We start from the raw sequence: 16,997 nt of genomic DNA, 5'->3' as shown, positions 1-16,997 counted from the left end.
CATGTTTAACCAGATTAATATGTCAGTAGGATTTAGAAGTTTTAAAGTCTGCCACAACAGCAAAGATTGGTGTTTTGAAAATAAATGAACAAAAAAGTGGCCAATAGATGTAATTACAACAAAAATAACTTGTCAGAGTAGTCAAATTTTATCCATCCACATATAGGGATCAAAAGAAACTGTATACAGGGTAGGGACAATTTGTACACATAACAAAAACAACAACATAATCAACAATATAACTACTACTACTACTACTACTACTACTACTACTACTAATAATAATAATAATAATATAATAATACATTTATTTGGTATTGCACCTCTCACAGAAATAATTTCAAAAAGTGATTCACAAAAGAGGACAATAAAAACATGCCATAAAAACGTAGGCTATACAACTATAAAAACAAAAGCTACAATTGAAATGAATGACATTTAAATTAAGTTAATTTATTTGATTATTCTGATTTTTTTTTCTTATTAAATGATAATTTAAAAAAAGAAACATGCTTCGGCTTCATTACACTTTTATTTTTTCAGCTTAACTGAAAGGCTAACATAAGGCTTGTATCTCTTTTTTTGTCATCGGTGGATGATGCCTTCCCTCTGGCCTCACAGGATCATGATCTCCAGTGTGCACAAAAGCAGTCAGCAGTAAGAACTCATTAGTCGCATGTGGAGACATAAGAATGCCTCACACAAAAACGTCACTTCTCCTGACTGCATTATGTGTGTTCAAACGTTTGTAATAACTACAGGTAAATTACATCCAATATAGACAGACAAAGTGCGTGTCTTTATTCCAGATCCATCTATTAAAATCCTAAGTGAACTGAGGTGATGAAAATCCCTTCTCAGAATATTTCAATTACATTTTAAACAGCCTTACACCCTCTCCCCACATCGTCTGCCCACAAATCTCCTCATTGCTCTGCTCTGATTTTAACACATCACGGGGTGTCCTGACCTGTTACATGACTCCATTAATGATGTGTCCTGCTGTGACAATTTTACATACTAAAATTGTCTCTTCCACACCCACTGTGTCAAGAAATCAGCCTCCTACCACAGAAACATATTGCTGTCATCTGTGCTCACATTGCTATTTAAGGAGCAGCAGTGCCCCCTGCTGTTACAAGAAGCAACACACAAGCGCACATGTTCCCATAAGCTTTCACACTGCTCTGTTTTATTCCAAAGAGAGACATGTAAACCCATACGAGAGCTTTTAGTACAGCTATTTAAAGGACTAGAAAGAAGAAAAGAAGAAGGAAGGGAAAAGAAGGAGGAGGAAAGCTGCAATGTGGTGAAAAAAACAGAAAATGATAGAAAACTGAAGAGACTAGAGGACATAGTATCAAAGAACAAGATAGGGTTGAAAGGAAAAAAATGGTCAGAAAAGAGAGAAGAAGACAGAAATTGCCGTATCAGGTTTAACCGGATGTTATTTATAGGGATGAAAATCAATAGCGTGGAAAGAAGGAGAAAAAGGAGACGCAGGAAAAGACATGAGGTGATCAGGTGTAACAGGTTCTCATCATACCCAATGAGCAAAGACAGAATTGATGAAGCATGGAGTGGATTACATTTATGACTCCTTGGAAACAGTTTCAAAGGCTTTTAAAAAATTGCTATAATTCTTTAGCAAGTAAGTGTTGTCTGACTTTTTTTAAAGGATGTAGGGAAGCACTGAAAGGGAAAGGAGGATGAAGTTGGATCAAGTTAAAGGTGACAGAAAAACAACAACAAAAACAGGGTAGACAGATTGGAGGGTGGGCTGTTGTGCATTGTGTAAGTGTGCGACAGCTGCAACACAAGCTGTGTGGCTCTGTGTGTATGTGTGTACATAATAACTGTAGGGATACTGCAATACAATTTATAGAAACTTCATGAAAATAAGAGGTAATACTGAGTAAAGTCAGGTTTAGATGATACCATGAGCCTAATAGGATCTGTGCAGACATCTGCAGAGGTTATGATGGAAACAAATTTGTTAGATATGATTGAAAAGCATAACTGAAACTTTTCACATGTAGACACCTTATTCACCTAGCATATCCAGCTGTAATGATATAAAATTGTAAGATCCTTCACTGAAGTAAAATCCCAAATACAACCAACTAAAAATACTCCATTAGAAGCAACAGTATCAAAGTAGTTGTAGTAGTAGTTAAACATTCTGGAAAACACACGCTCATTAGCAAGGCAGCATTGGTGGAGTGACACGTATGAAAGGACGGGTTTGGGAGGTGAAAAACATTTCATTTCTAGCCTTTTGGTGAGTTTTTAATGCACCAACTTATGGTGTAAATGTCTTTAATTTTGATAAAAAATAACAGAACACTTCTACTGTCATGTTATTATTAGCGAGGAGACAAATGTTTTACATTTTGAGGAGGACATGTCCTCTGTGCCCCCCCCCCCACTCACCCAAATTCCGCACCTATGCTCAATTGCTCTTTTGCCAAGAGTGAGAAGATTAGTACCACTCACACACTTTTACGCTCAATATGAAGCTGGTGCCAGTGGCCGGTTCAATTAGCTTAGTTTAGCATGAGGAGAAGAGCAAGGCGAGCTTTTTCTTTTTCTTTCCATCTTTAGACAATCGGCTCATTTAATTCTTGTCAAGAAAGCAAATAAGTGAATCACCCAAAATGTTGAGCTATTCCTCTGAAGTACAAGTACTCATTCTGCAGAATGACCCTTGCAGTGATGGAAATTTTTATGTCCTATATTATTTGATTCTTAGTGCATCATAAGCAGTATTCAGCGTTGGTGGTTGGTGATTAAGGGGATAAAAGATGGAAAAACAAAGCTCTACAAAAATTTGTATTCCTGTATTTCTGGGATTTTCTTTAATCATTATTTTAATAATAATTATAATTTCACCTCTCTCAGCCTCAAACAGTTATTTAAATGAGCCATCTGAGAAATTCAGAGTAGAAATCATTTTGGTGAAAATGCTAATAAATAAAGCAGGTGACAAGTGCCCCACGCTGCTTCTTTGTAAGGGGCGAGAAGCCAGTAGTTTAGAGACAGTCCATTGGTTTAATCTTTATAATGCATATTTTATAAGCTTATTATGTGTTTGTTTTTATGTAGAATCTGAATCTAAAGTAACAAGTAACAATAGCTGTCAGATAAATGTTGTGGAGTAAAAAGTCTCACAGAATTGAAGTGTAGTAAAAGTATAAAGAGGAAAAAAAATGAGAAATGACTTTTCAACAGTGGTATAACACATTCAGAGCTAGATTGAAAACGGCTGGATAGACTGAATGAGTAGATAACCACAGTCATGATAGCACTTAATTAGCCAGACGGTTTCTGATAGCTTGTGGAAAGCCATTTACTGCTAATGCCCAGGCTGACTATGCTGAACTGTTGTCACTAACAGCGTTTTTTCCCCCTCTCCGGACAGGCAGCGTTCAAGAAACAAGAGACTTGAGGTCAAGCATCAGCAAATGGTTCAGCAAGGCGAAACATTTTTGTGTGTTTGGAGAAGAAAGGATAGATATGATGTCTTTCAGGGTCGTTAGGAGGTCATGATTTAGAGCATTCATGAGAGCAGATGTTTCAAAGTCCTGAGAAGGAGATCCTTAATATGTTCCTACATGCCATGTTTGAGCTACAAATCTCAACATGTGTTTTGGACTACTTTAGCATCTCTCTACATCCACACATTTTATTTCACAGCCTGTTCTCACTCCCAGGGCGTCAAAATACGGCACCTGAGTAGTGTCTCTGGCTTCATTATAGTGACACCAGGAGCGCCATTATTGTCTGTGTGAGATGCCCGGGCTGTCCACCAACTCCAATGTAAGCCCCTCTGCTTCATTATTAGAGCAACAGATTCAATTTCAAAAAACTTCATGAATCCCACTAGGAGCATTTAGTTTAGAGCAGCATATTAACAAACTACAAAATAAGCCCGCAGAAAAAACACACATAGCAGCTTTCACAATATATAATCAGGCAAGTGCACCATGAGCTGAGGAAGCAGGATAAGAAAACAGCGTATACAGTAAAATATAAACCACACTGTATACAGGTGTATAGCAGTCACAGGGAATTTAGAAGTCTTACTGGTGAAGGGATAACCATTTTGAATGGCGATTTGTTTTGCAAGCAGATAATGCATAACAACGCCCTGATGGCAACAGAGAAAATTCACCTGCAAGGAACATGCCCCAGGAGGGCCAGGACGCCCTGTGCCCTCTGTAAGATTTGTTGATTACAGTAGGCAGTAAGGTCCCTCTGTTTTACTCCAATAATTTTAGAATAGATTTTGACAATACTGTTCAGGCTGTACCTGTCTCTAACTGACAGGCTCTGAAACCAGCAAATAAAAGAAAAACTTAAAAGCCTCTCAGTAAAAGATTGATAAAAACGACACAGGATGACTGGCCTGACAGAGAAAGAGCTTAGTTTGCGGAGAAGATGAATTCTTTGCTGCCCCTGCTTCACAACAGCCTCAGCATTTACGTCAAATTTCAGATGTCTGTCAAAGAAAATGCCCAAGTATTTATAAGATGAGACAATTTCCACCTTTTCATTGTGATGTAGTTTAAAGAGCATGAAAGTCTACTTAGGGTGGGCGGGGGGGTTGAGGTGAATAGGTCCAACAAACAACATGTTTGACCAAGGAGAGCAATGACTTTGACCCTGTTTTTTACAACATCCACAATCTATTACTGTCCATAACCATAGAGTTTTGTTGCATAAACCTACCTGCCGATCCCTTCTTACGGCTATACTTATGCCACTTGAGGCAAGGTGTTTTTTTGTGCAATTTACAATCTTTTACTATCCATAACCAAGTTGTTTTATTGCCAAAACCTGACTGCCGAAGCCTTTTTACCTCTACATTCATGCCATGATCCAAAACCAAGTAGTTTTGTTGCCTAAACCTAACTGCCAAAGCCCTGTTTACTGCAAGTTTTGTGCCTCTCAAAGATGGGTATTTCTTTGGTGACATCTGCAATCATTCTCCAACCATAACAAAGAAATTTTGTTACCCAGTCCTATAACCGCCAACCCCTTCTTATTGCTGACCCCCTCTGCGTGTCATTTTAGTAACCCTGGGGCTTTGGCCCAGGCGGTTAACTATGACAACTATGTATGAGATCACACTGTTATTTCAACATATCAGTATATTAAACTCCACTTACCTCAGAGGCTGCGTTGAAAGCCCTTCTCCCAAAGCCAGCTGCTTTTGGCATATTTTGCAATTGGGACAGCACTGAAGATTTGCAAAGTGGATGCAACAGTCATGGAGTGTGGTCCAGAGGTTTAACTACTTCTGAAAGAAAAGGAGAGAGCGGTGTAAGCAGAACCAAATTTTCCTCAGCATTAAGACCATAAGAGGTTCTGCTTGACAAGATTTCCAAATATTGTTGCATCAGTCAAACATCAGTGTCTTGAATGTTTTGTCCATTAAAAAAATACTGTAAAATCATACTGAGACCATATGCAATAATGTGGGGGGAAAACACTCATAATGTAGTACTTGGAGCAACAAAACAGATCTCAACTCTTGAGCACACGTAATGCGCTAAAGTCTCAAAGAGCTTTCCCTGATTCTCTGGCAGCAGAAACCAGCTACACAATCTGTGCCCTTGGGCGAGTCCCTCAGCGTCTTACTGAGTCATCCTAACTGAAGAGGACCCAAATGTCTTCCTCAGATTGAGTTACTGTATACTGGCAAGTACAAAAAAGTTTTTAGCTACATTATCACACCCTAATCAAACTTGTGTGTTGACCTGGTTGAAGTGAACCTCGGCCATGTTGTGTTTCTGCAATCTGTCCAAACCTTGACCTCCAGATTATTTTCAGTGGTTTAAATCCCACAAGCCTTCCTTGCTTTGCTGCTCCAAGCCAAAATTGACATTTGCAAGGAATGTGGAATCACAGTAATGTCTTGAAGAAGCAAACTGGATCAGTGGCATATGCCAAAGTTTGGGTAATTCAAACAAAGTTCAGTTAATTAAAGTTCAGTTAATTAGACAACTTCTCCAAAAAGCTTGAGAACCATTTGGATAAGATCTGTGACTGGCTCAGGATTTGTAATCATGTGACGTTGAGGTGACATTGCATGAATAAAAAGCCCTTATTGCATCTTCACATGATGTGTCCGCTCTCACTTGGAACAACCTGGTGAGGGACACGAAACTCAGCCTCTGTGAGAGCGGCATCAAGATGCAAGCATAGAGTACTAAGCATGCATTCTTTTTTTATCTGCAAAGGTGTTTGTACACTTTATCCAAATGGATATTTTTGGATTTGGATTCATGGGGAGCTTCTATTGAAAGTCAAATTAGACGCTTCCAGCTCTCAGTATCAAAACAGCATGTTGAGCCTCTTCAGGGTGATCACAATTCATAAATCACAATGAATGAAAAGTGGAAAAACAGCATGAAACAAACAATCTGCAAGCAATCCACGACTATAAGTGAAGAGATGCTGCCGAAGGGGAAAAATTCTTAAGGCAGAGATTCAAGGCTGGCAAACCTAGACGCTTTGCACTCCGGCCAGCCTTCAAGCAGCGTCCAGACAGTATTCTGATCAAGCTTGAAAACCGATCAACTGAACATGCAGATCTTGGCATATAAGCGCTGTCTTTTCCTGCATGGTTTCTACCACTCATCCAGAAAAGCTATTCATGCAATCATTAAAGAAACAGTTTATTTAATAAAAGGTTAGGTGAGGTGAAGTTAGGGGAAAATCAAAATTGTTTGAGTAAAGATGACATTCTGTCTTGTCTGCGTTGTCATGAGGCACAAAGGCTGTAAAAGAAAATTAAAGATACATTTTCTGTTATTTTTTCACTTGTTATGATAATCGAGTGGCGAACATATCATGACAGCCCTGGTGAGCATCCTGCTTAGGTAAGATTAAGCTAAGCTTAAAGTCATCTTGAAATAGAACATCCCACCATTGGTCCTTTGTGGTACAGTACATGCTCTTTGTGACACTAAGCATAATAGGAACACACGGTATCAACCCTCCCTTAATCAGTGAAAATTAACATGCAGATTTAAATGTCAAGATTAAATTTAATATGAAGATTTAAAGAGCACCGCAATCATCTTATTTTGCCAAGATTATCTGTCACGGTGGATTTTGAGCCGTATTTGTCTTGAAGCTGATGAGGAACGAGAAACAGAATGATGTTTAATTTTAACTCTTAAATGAATCCAGCCACAGGCATTTCAGTGTTGTAATTGTCACTAGAAATTCAGAATGATCTGATTCATTTATTTACAGATATGAAGTGCAGGAGGATGAATCCCTGTGTGATACAAATGATTTAATCACTCATGTAAATTGTAGGTTTAACAGGAACATGGGGATGTCAGTGTTTTGGCTCACAACTACAGATACATTTAGCAGTTTTTTTCCTACCAAGTTACACTGACAGTTATTTAGCCCTCTGTTAGCACCATGCTAACAACCTCATGTAAATGAATGGAAGTAGTAAGCCATTTGCCTTGCTTAGGGAAAGGTTAGCATTAGGGATGAATGAGTACACCATCTCTATCTATTAAACCAACTAAATTATGCATATCAGTGTCTGAGCTCGGAATGGGTGAAATCTGAAGTGGGAGTGGGTGGGGCTTAAATCAGAGGTAGGTGGGGCCTAGCCAGAAGTTATCATCTTAAACCTGGGGCATGTTCAGTGACAAAATGGAGTGCTTTTGGGGCGCCTGGTGGCTCAGTGGATAGAGTGGCATCCCATGTGCAGAGGCTGTGTCCTCGCCACAGCGGCCGCTGGTTCGAGTCCAGCCCTGGCCCTTTGCTGCATGTCTCCCCCTCTCTCTCTACCCCTTTCACACTCACACTGTCCTATCAATTAAAGGTCAATAAAAGCCCCAAAAAAATCTTTTAAAAAAAATGGTGTGCTTTTTTTTAAAGATTATTTTTCTGGGCTTTTTATGCCTTTTATTGGACAGGAAAGGTCAAGCATGAAAGGGGGAGAGAGAGAGAGGGGACAACATGCAGCAAAGGGCCGAGGCCAGAATTGAACCAATGGCTACTGCGGCAAGGACACAGCCTCTGTACATGGGATGCCACTCTATCCACCGAGCGCCCCACTTCTCTGCAATTTCAAGATTGAACAATATGTTTCCTTGATATGGTGTAAAACAGCAACACATTCTCATATCAGCTCTGCTTATACATTTTACGAGTTACATATCTTTCTGCGTCTGTTGTTTATGCTCCGTGATGCCATGACCATGATGTCAACAAATGCAACAAATGTTGTGTTCAGGCCAAAGCAGCACATGCAACAACAGCACTGATGGTTAGTTTAAGGCGGCAAAATCACAGATGGTTAGGTTTAGTACAAGGAGGAATGTGGTAAGGTGTGGAACAAAACATCACATTCAAACGGGATCCAAACACTGACCTCACCTACTTATACTACATCGTTACCAGCAGCATTAGAACCTGACATCATCCTGACGCATTTCATGCGTACATGATAGGTTCCATCCAGCCGCATTCTCAAGTGATGCCAGTTGTGCGCATAGCGGGTGGACGCAGCAGGTGACGTCCGTTTATCCACCACCATACAATAACACCACACTCGGTTCTGGTTGGCTGCATTCTCAGCTGATACCGACTTATTCTATTCTCTGTTCTGAACACAGTTATCCAAATGAGAATTTTTCTTCCATCATCAGTACAGATATTAACACATTCTAATCAGCGCCAATACTTGTAAAAAGTACAAAATTCTCTGACAGATGCTCATTTCATCCAAGTACTCTGCTCTAGTTAGCATAGCTAGTTTGCTAAGGCACATTGGCTGACAACATCCCTTAATCCTGCATTTGTGTGTGTTAGTGTTTAAGACCTATACCCTCACGTATCATTCATATGGTATTTTCACAGCAGTCTGTGCATCCTGTTCAATTCAAGTGTTGCAAAGTGTAACTGCCTTGACATCTCGTGGCCTTCTATGGCACGGCAATCCAACATTTGTGTGTGTGCTGACTGGAGGGCAATATCAAACTTGACCTATAGCCTTACAACTGTATGCATGTGCATAACATATGTGTCACATAAGAGTCCACATGTCTCTGCAATGCAGGAGGCAGAAAGAGATGAAACAGAAAAACTACTAAACCCTTAAGACCCCAAAGAGCTCTTTCCTCTTGTGGATCTATGTGCGCTGAATTTATTTGTTTGTGTGAACACTTCTTTTACGCACATGCTCATGTCTTCACACACATGCTTGTGTATGCATATGGGAGTGAGTGTGCTCGGGTTTGTGCGTGTGAGTGTATATGTGTGTAGTGACAGATGGTTAATTTAATAACCTTGCTTGCATGGCCGCCTGTGGAGTTGGCATGCCCAAGATGTTGGAAGTGACCTTGTTTTTTTTTTCTTTTCTTTTTTTAATCGATTGAAGGTCAAAGTTCAAAACCTCTCCTCACCTTCTCCTCCACCTGCTTGTTTTCAAGAAGCTTCCCATTGGGATACTTTTACAAAGGTGAAAATAGAAAGCAAACCTACAATAACAGTATTATTACAAGAGTAGTCTTACTTAGCCAGACCTGTCAGCACTGTGGAGACAGCAAAAGAAATCGCAAAAGGAGTAGTTATTTCAGACTATGTCCTTGAAACAGGGGTAAGGCTAATTATACAATTTGCGTTTTTTTGGGAGATATACTTCTTCACTTTCTTGTGAAGATCAATACCACTCTCATGTATGACCACTTAGGCAACAGCAGCCAGTTATCTTAGCTTTGCATAAAGACTGGAAATAGGTGGGTAAAAGCTTTTCCAATCCAATCAGAAGAAAAAATGTTGGCATTGTATGTTTGTGCAAACCATGGATACATTTCATTTGCATGTTATTATGTAGTAGATACATTAACACTTTACCTTTCAAAAAACTGTGGTTAATGTGTGGTTAGGTTTAGGCACAAAAAACACTAATCACGATCAGGAAAAAAAAAAAAAAAAATGCTTTTCTTGGCACCACCCCCACTGAAAAAAATTTTTTGGTTTGAGCCTCAAAAAGCCAATTGCAAAACTACCCACAATTGGAGCCTAAAAATCTGCTGGAAACCCAGTCATAATTGTTAAGACACAACCCATTTGTTTCTCTGTTGGTGTCAAACAGGAGTCTGCAGCTTAGGAGGCATCTCGCCTATGGTGACACACCATCCACCGTCGCCTCCAATTCCTGATGATAAAGTCAGCTAATATATGACTTCCATGCAGAGACACTGATAAAGAGCCAGGAGCCAATGCCCCTGTTTCCGGTCTTTATGCTAAAAGCTAACCATCATGTATCTTCTTGAAGATAAGATGAAAGTGGTATCACTTTTCTCAGCATCCAAGTAAGCCTAAGCTACTTCACAAAATTTTAAATTCTTCCTTTAAGATGTATCATTTTTATGACACAAACAAAACAACAGTTCGGAACTCCTCTTATTGTTTCTCTGAAAAATTACCTGAAAAAATTGTAAAATTAGAAGAAGACATTAAAATTAAATAAAGAGTTACCTTTATGAAACCATCAGAAAGCTGTTAGAAAAAAGAAAAACAAATGTAGAACTTCAGTAACACTGCCTTGAATACAAGGGACAATAAGGACAAGCTAGGTAACAAATAATGTAGGAATCTAAATCAGCACTTGGGGGGACATGTCATTTCACATGTGACATGTCAGCTGGACAGTGCTGTTTTCACATCGACAGAGTGCCTTTCCACAACCCGGTGTGACATACAGTTGAAGGCTACTGAAATCCATTTCTTGTCATAAAACGGGGGGCAAAATGAGACAGAGCATCAGAATTCAGGTGAAACAGATCAATCATGACCATATACCACATTCAGGATAGACATGTCAAATCCCCCTTCTTCTAACATAAGACAAAAATATGTCTATGTCATTAAAATAAATTCTTTCAGAATTTTCTCTCTCCCCAATCTTACTTTTCCATCTGTCTGTATTTGTTGGCAAATTTACATTTCTCCCTCTTTTGTTTCATTTACCCTCTTTATTTGTGTCCTTCGCCTTAATTGTCCTTTTTTTCTGTTTCTGAGAAGTGCTGTGACCAACCAGAAAATTACTGAGTGTGTGGGAGTGTTTGCGTGCATGCATGCAGGTATGTGTGCAAAGACCGTGAAGAGGTGAGAGTACGATCGAGTGTGAGTTGCATGCTTGCGTGTTTCTGGGAGCATGTTTGCAGGAGAGTGTCCATGCAAGTATCTGTGTAGCTTTTCTGCCAGAATCAGAACACATGGACCCTGTAGTGGCAATAAAAGTAGCAGAAGATGTGGCATAAGAGTACAGTAATAACTCTTTCCATCTCTCTCTTCCTCCCTCAATCTTCATTTCAATGTCTGTCAGGGAAATCAACAGGGTAATTACATGCATGGCCTTGTTGCTCTCTTTCACTCTTTCTCCCTGGGTGTTTCTTTCTGTTCTATTTTTTTCTATGCTCCAACTGTTTTTCCCTGTGTGCCTCTTTCGGGGTATTTTTGAGTGCGAGCGATGGCTTTGTGCTGATGTTCTTTTCATGGCATCGTGACGGAGAACTTAGAAAATAAGGAGACGATGCGGTGGAGCGACAATAAATCACATGTGGAAGAAGAGAGGCCAAAAAAGGAGGAGACAAAATGGAAATCTAAGAGGGAGATTAAAAGAAAACAGGGTGTCATGAACAGTCATATGAACTTTCAAAGTTATTTACATCGAGAGACTGACTTCGGCTGATGTCATTGGCACATTGCACTTGAATGCTGCTCAGAGCTCTACCTTTCCAAATCCAACCTAGTCTATGAGCATGTTTAAACCTGGTATTAACATGTGTCTTGGACTTTCTGATAAAAAGTGGACACCAATAAATACAAGTGTAAATGACCACTAAGACACATTGTGATCTGATCACTCAAACCACTTGCCTTGGTGGTCTGGGATGCACTGACATCATACCTTTTATCATGTAAACACTAATGTTTCCTGATGCATCTCTAACAAGGATGTAACAAAAAAAATGTCATTAATGCAGGAGGTGGTGGCTGCTTTGGTGACAGTACACTAACACTCCATAACTTGTATAACTTGCCTATTTTACGGTGAGTTGGATGAAGTGTTGTGTGACTGTCTGTCGTTTTGCTCTATGGAAAGACAAATGTTGAATTCTGCTGACAGTGACATCTCCATCCTCACTGACAACTCTTTACATGACTAACAAGCATGCTAACAAGCAGCTAGCCCTTTCAGATATCCAATTTTGAAGTAAAACCCCAATGCAACATCTATCAAACATTGGTGATTGATGTCAAGCCAGCGTTGGGTTTTGACACTTTCATTTTCAACTAATACAGAACATGTGTCCAGTATTAGAGTTTAACGTCTTTCTGACCTCACATTAACATCTGGAGCCAGCTGGGAATTGTGCGTGGGACCCTTTGACCTTCTAGCACAACTGATGGAGGCAGTAATGGAAATCTGAACATGAGTGGTCAACTAGAGACACACAATAGACACAGGTGTGAATTGAGATTTGTTTCTGCTTTCCACTTGGGCTCTGATCATCAAAAACACATGTTAATACCAGGTCTACACAGGCTCTGTGTGCACATTCTACTTATCGAGTGAACTGAGAATACAAATGCAAAAACTTTGCATTCAAGATTTGGCACTTGGATTCCTTGCTTTGAGAAGCATTTGTCCGTGACCCTTTCTTGACCCTTACGAAAAATGCTTTTTTAATACTTCTCGAGTCCTTGAGTAGCCACATTAAAACTTATTATATTATTATAATGTTCGTGCCAACATTTTATAAGCACTGTTAGTAATACTAGGGATGGTCCAGAGTCATACTTCTCTTCTCTTCTCTTCTCTTCTCTTCTCTTCTCTTCTCTTCTCTTCTCTTCTCTTCTCTTCTCTTCTCTTCTCTTCTCTTCTCTTCTCTTCTCTTCTGGGGCGTAATCAGTACCTGTTAAGACTGTGATTACCTCTAAATATTGATGAGTACATTACAACTTTGTAATTAGTTTACTGGACTCATCCATTTCCTCAGTCAGATAAAGGTGCCCTCCAGCTGTTGCATTGACACAGACGAACAGGCAAACACACTTGTCATAGGACCGGATTTGTGGGATCCTGAATAAATCCACTACTGGAATTACCGGCCAATGAGCTGAATGAGACTTCTGGCGAGTTTAAATCACTTCTAATGTATGTGTTTCAAGTATTACCACCATTTAACTATTGAACTGTGCCCTGTACACTGTACCTTGTCCTGGTCAGTCCATTGCTACTTACTCTGTACCATAATCAGATTCCACTAAATTGTGCTGCTTTACGCTGTCAAATTTCTGAAAGACAAAAGCTATAATATGTAGTAATTAATTGTATAGAAACTCCTTAACTAGGACTATAATTAAAAACCTCCACAAGGCAATGTTGTGGTGTGCCTTACACTCAGTTTGCTATCTGCACATAATGAGCACCTTAGGTAAAACAGCTCTTAATACAATCAGTTCCTGAAAGTCTTCCAATATCATCCAGTGATATTAATGAACTATAGTTATAAACATTTTCTAAGAAACAAAGGTTGGAGCCAAAGACCATTGATTGGCCAGCTGAAAGGATAACCCCTGGAGTCAATTCCAATCATCTGTAACTAGTCATGTAACTGGCCATGAACCAGATTGCGGAGTTGTTCCAGAGTCCTGCGTTCACAGAGTTACCTGATGGGCAATCAACAAAAAGTGCTTGTAATGGGTTATAAATATCTACATTATTGACGGGCAAGGGTAGATGCATGCAGGCTGAAGGTGAAAAAAAAAACAGGTACTAGGAAAACAAAAAGCTAAAACAAATCAGTCCCATCTTTGCCAGCATAATGTCAGCAATCCTCACAACCAGTCTTTCCACTTACGTGAAAAGGTTGGCTGCTACACTTGCCATTTAATCTTCTCTGTGCTTCCTTGGTGGCAAGTTGAAAGGTATAAATAATCAGTGTGGGTACCCACTGCTGTGCCTGCCTTGAGTAAATTACAGTGTAGGCTCAAAATTAGAGACTGCAAATGCAACATACACACCTGTTGCTGTATGAGGATTACAGATTCCATCTAACATAAAAGGAAATATTATTTACACATTCTGTAAACAGTTGTGAATGAATATTATTCATAATGACACTCAGTGTAAGCTTAATCAAGGAATGCTTCATTCATTTACCATTCTCTCTCTATCTCACTCCTACTGCTTCTTCCAATCAGTCAATAATGAGTGTCCACTCTTTCAGCAAAACCAATCAAATTTTGTCATGATCTCTGTTGCTGCTTTCAAACTTTAAACCCAACTCCACCCCACCCATCTCCAGTCATCATATCCAGTGCCATGGTTGAGCTCATCATTCGATGAACTACAGTCTTTGGCACTTTTGCATTGGCTTCATTTGTCAGCCTGGGAGGTTGCTGCTTTATCTAAACTCTGAAGGGGGGTTCCCTGTTATACTATGGCTTCACCACTCGCTTAAAATATATGGCATCACAATGGGGTCTAATTGCCAAAGATGTCACATTTCTCATACTTTTCACACTCTTATACTAAAATGTTGACTCAGAATGAGTCTCTCCTGATTTAAAGAGACACAACCGTTAATTTATGCAGGCACGTAGTGGATGCGGGGTACACATGGCACATATCCCCTGCACTTCCTGAATCTGTGCTCTGTGTACCCTACACTTTTTTTTTTCTAAAATTAATTTGTAACATGTCGTACCTCGTTTTTCCAAGCGGTCTTGAAATGTACCATAAACAGGCAGTGGCACACACGCACTCTCTTGTAGTGATCACATGACTATGTTGACACATTTGCTGGCAGCACTGCTCTGAACTGTCACTTTAACCAAAGTTACACAAATAATGAGCGGCAAACCAACCAGCAAGAGGCAAAAAAACTTGCATTCCTTCTTTAAAACAAACTGTGTAAGTTAAATAATGCTGTTGCCTGTTAATTAATTAGATGCCAATAAAGCTTGGTGAACACGAATACTAACGTTATTGTTACCTATGGCTGGCTAACTTGCTTCATACTAGAAATAGACCCACTCCTCAATTTCTGTGCAGACTTTGAAAATAGATCTATAGCATAAAAGTGACTTTGAGATTAATTTCCAAAGCTATTTTACAAGTACTATTCTTAATTTTTTAAAAATCTGTATTATTGCAATAGACAGGGCAGGGAGACGACAGCATGCAGCAGTCAGGACAGAGACCAAGCTGCAGCACTGACAGTAAGAAAGAGGCTTCACAGGTGAGGAGAGATTATAACTAATGGCTATAGTGAAATTACAATTAATTAAAGGGAAATTATAGATGCTTGAGGGTTATTCTGTGTCAACTCAAGACACACTCAGTCAACCAATTGCACTGCCTCTCACTCCACAGCACCTCCCTGCCCTCCACACACAGTCGGTTGGTGAGAGGGCGGTGACAAAGGGGCTTGGTTGTTGATGACATCAGGCTCCTGCTACAAGGACCTGCCAATAGCAAAATTCAATTGTAGTAGCCAGGTTGCAACCATTAGAAGGCAGTCACTATGCATATTTTTAACAGAATATGTAGAATTTCAATACTTTGCACTCAAATGTCAAGAGTTGGACATGAATCACCATCACTTCTAAATACCCACATATATTGCTTTTCAACTGAAAAAAAGTGGTTTGGAGGTTTAGTTACTCTTGAACCCACTACAGACAGCCTGAAAGGCATTAAAAGTCATCTTTCTGCAGGTGTTGCACAGGATTAAAAATGTACACCAAAATAAAAGAGGTAAAACTTCACATACTTTAACATTTTGTTGTACAATTTTGAAGAGGTCTTAGCACTCTTTCTCCCAAATATTTGTGGATTTTTTTTTTGTTTGTTTCTTTTTTTCCTAGAAAAGGGACAGGACTTGTGGAGAGAGATTTGAAATGACATTTAACAAAAGTCCCCGGACGTGAACTGCAAACTTTTCACCAGTGTACCAAATGAAAGTTTCTTTACTATTCTGTTCTAAACCACATAGACATTTTTTTGCATCCTTTTAATACTCCATCTGCTCTTTTCTACTCTGCATTTAATATTGAAGAACATGATATAGTTTTATGCAGTGCAGTCTGTAGGTGCATTTTAATCTTTATGATTACCCTTTATGATTTTAGAGCCTATTATTGATAACCTTTGGCCAATTATAATGTTCTGTCACTGTATGCATTTCAATTCCTTGCAACCCACCTGTAGATGCTATAATTTACCCTGCATGCAGACATGACATTATTCAACTCATGATTTCTGTAATTCTGTAATCAACACTTTATTTGCCTCTTCTTTTCAACCTCTTCCCCCTTTTCCAACTCTTCCTTGGTCTCTAAGTATAAATACCTTCAAACTAATGTAAAGCAAACAAAGGAAGACGCTATTGTTTTGTTGTGTAGTGCTGTGTTGTTGCAGCTTTCGAGGGCATGTATCTTTTGCTAGTTGGTGTTAATCTTGCCTTATAAAATGTGTTAATGCCCAGTGTTAATCAGAGCTTCTGCTGAATGTGTCTGTGCGAACAACAGGCTGCTAAATGTCAACTGTTACCGGATTATCTGCTGCCTGGAACCTCGTGATAATGATATATAGAGAATGCGTTTCTGTGTGGGTGCTTCTGAAACCCTGTATGTGTATGTGTTTGTATGTGATTGCGAGTGTACATGCGGTGATTAAGACAGGCTATTTCTATTTTCCTGGCTCCCTGAATGATTTCCTTTTGAGTGTAAACCCTTTATTCTGCCACTTTTATTAAATCAGAGGGAGACAGAAGGAAATGGCGACAGAGGAAGAAAGAGAGCGTGAAAGGAAGAGGGATACCAAGCCAGACAAAAAGAGAGACCAAAAAAGAAAGACAGAGGGAGAGTGAAACAGAGAAACATGAAGGCCGAGGGAGAGTTTTAAAGGGGTGTATAATCCCTGTTGTGTTTGTTGTGGT

The 16,997-nt window shown here is 39.5% G+C and overlaps 1 protein-coding gene across 3 annotated transcripts in view; it reads right to left on the bottom strand.

Moving 5' to 3' along the window:
- The window catches only part of vps53 (VPS53 subunit of GARP complex), a 357,717-nt gene that overhangs the window by 32,880 nt on the left and 307,840 nt on the right, over nucleotides 1–16,997 (bottom strand). For all 3 annotated transcript variants that reach the window (XM_088078882.1, XM_088078883.1, XM_042486659.2), the window contains exon 2: nucleotides 5,172–5,302. The gene's annotated coding sequence lies outside the window, so the exon portion shown is untranslated. The remainder of the gene's footprint in view (nucleotides 1–5,171; nucleotides 5,303–16,997) is intronic.

This window comes from Plectropomus leopardus, chromosome 6, assembly GCF_026936395.1.
Source record: "Plectropomus leopardus strain MGB_pleo_1.0 chromosome 6, ASM2693639v1, whole genome shotgun sequence".
Lineage (NCBI taxonomy): Eukaryota > Metazoa > Chordata > Actinopteri > Perciformes > Serranidae > Plectropomus > Plectropomus leopardus.
This window is presented reverse-complemented; position numbering and strand designations above follow the sequence as displayed.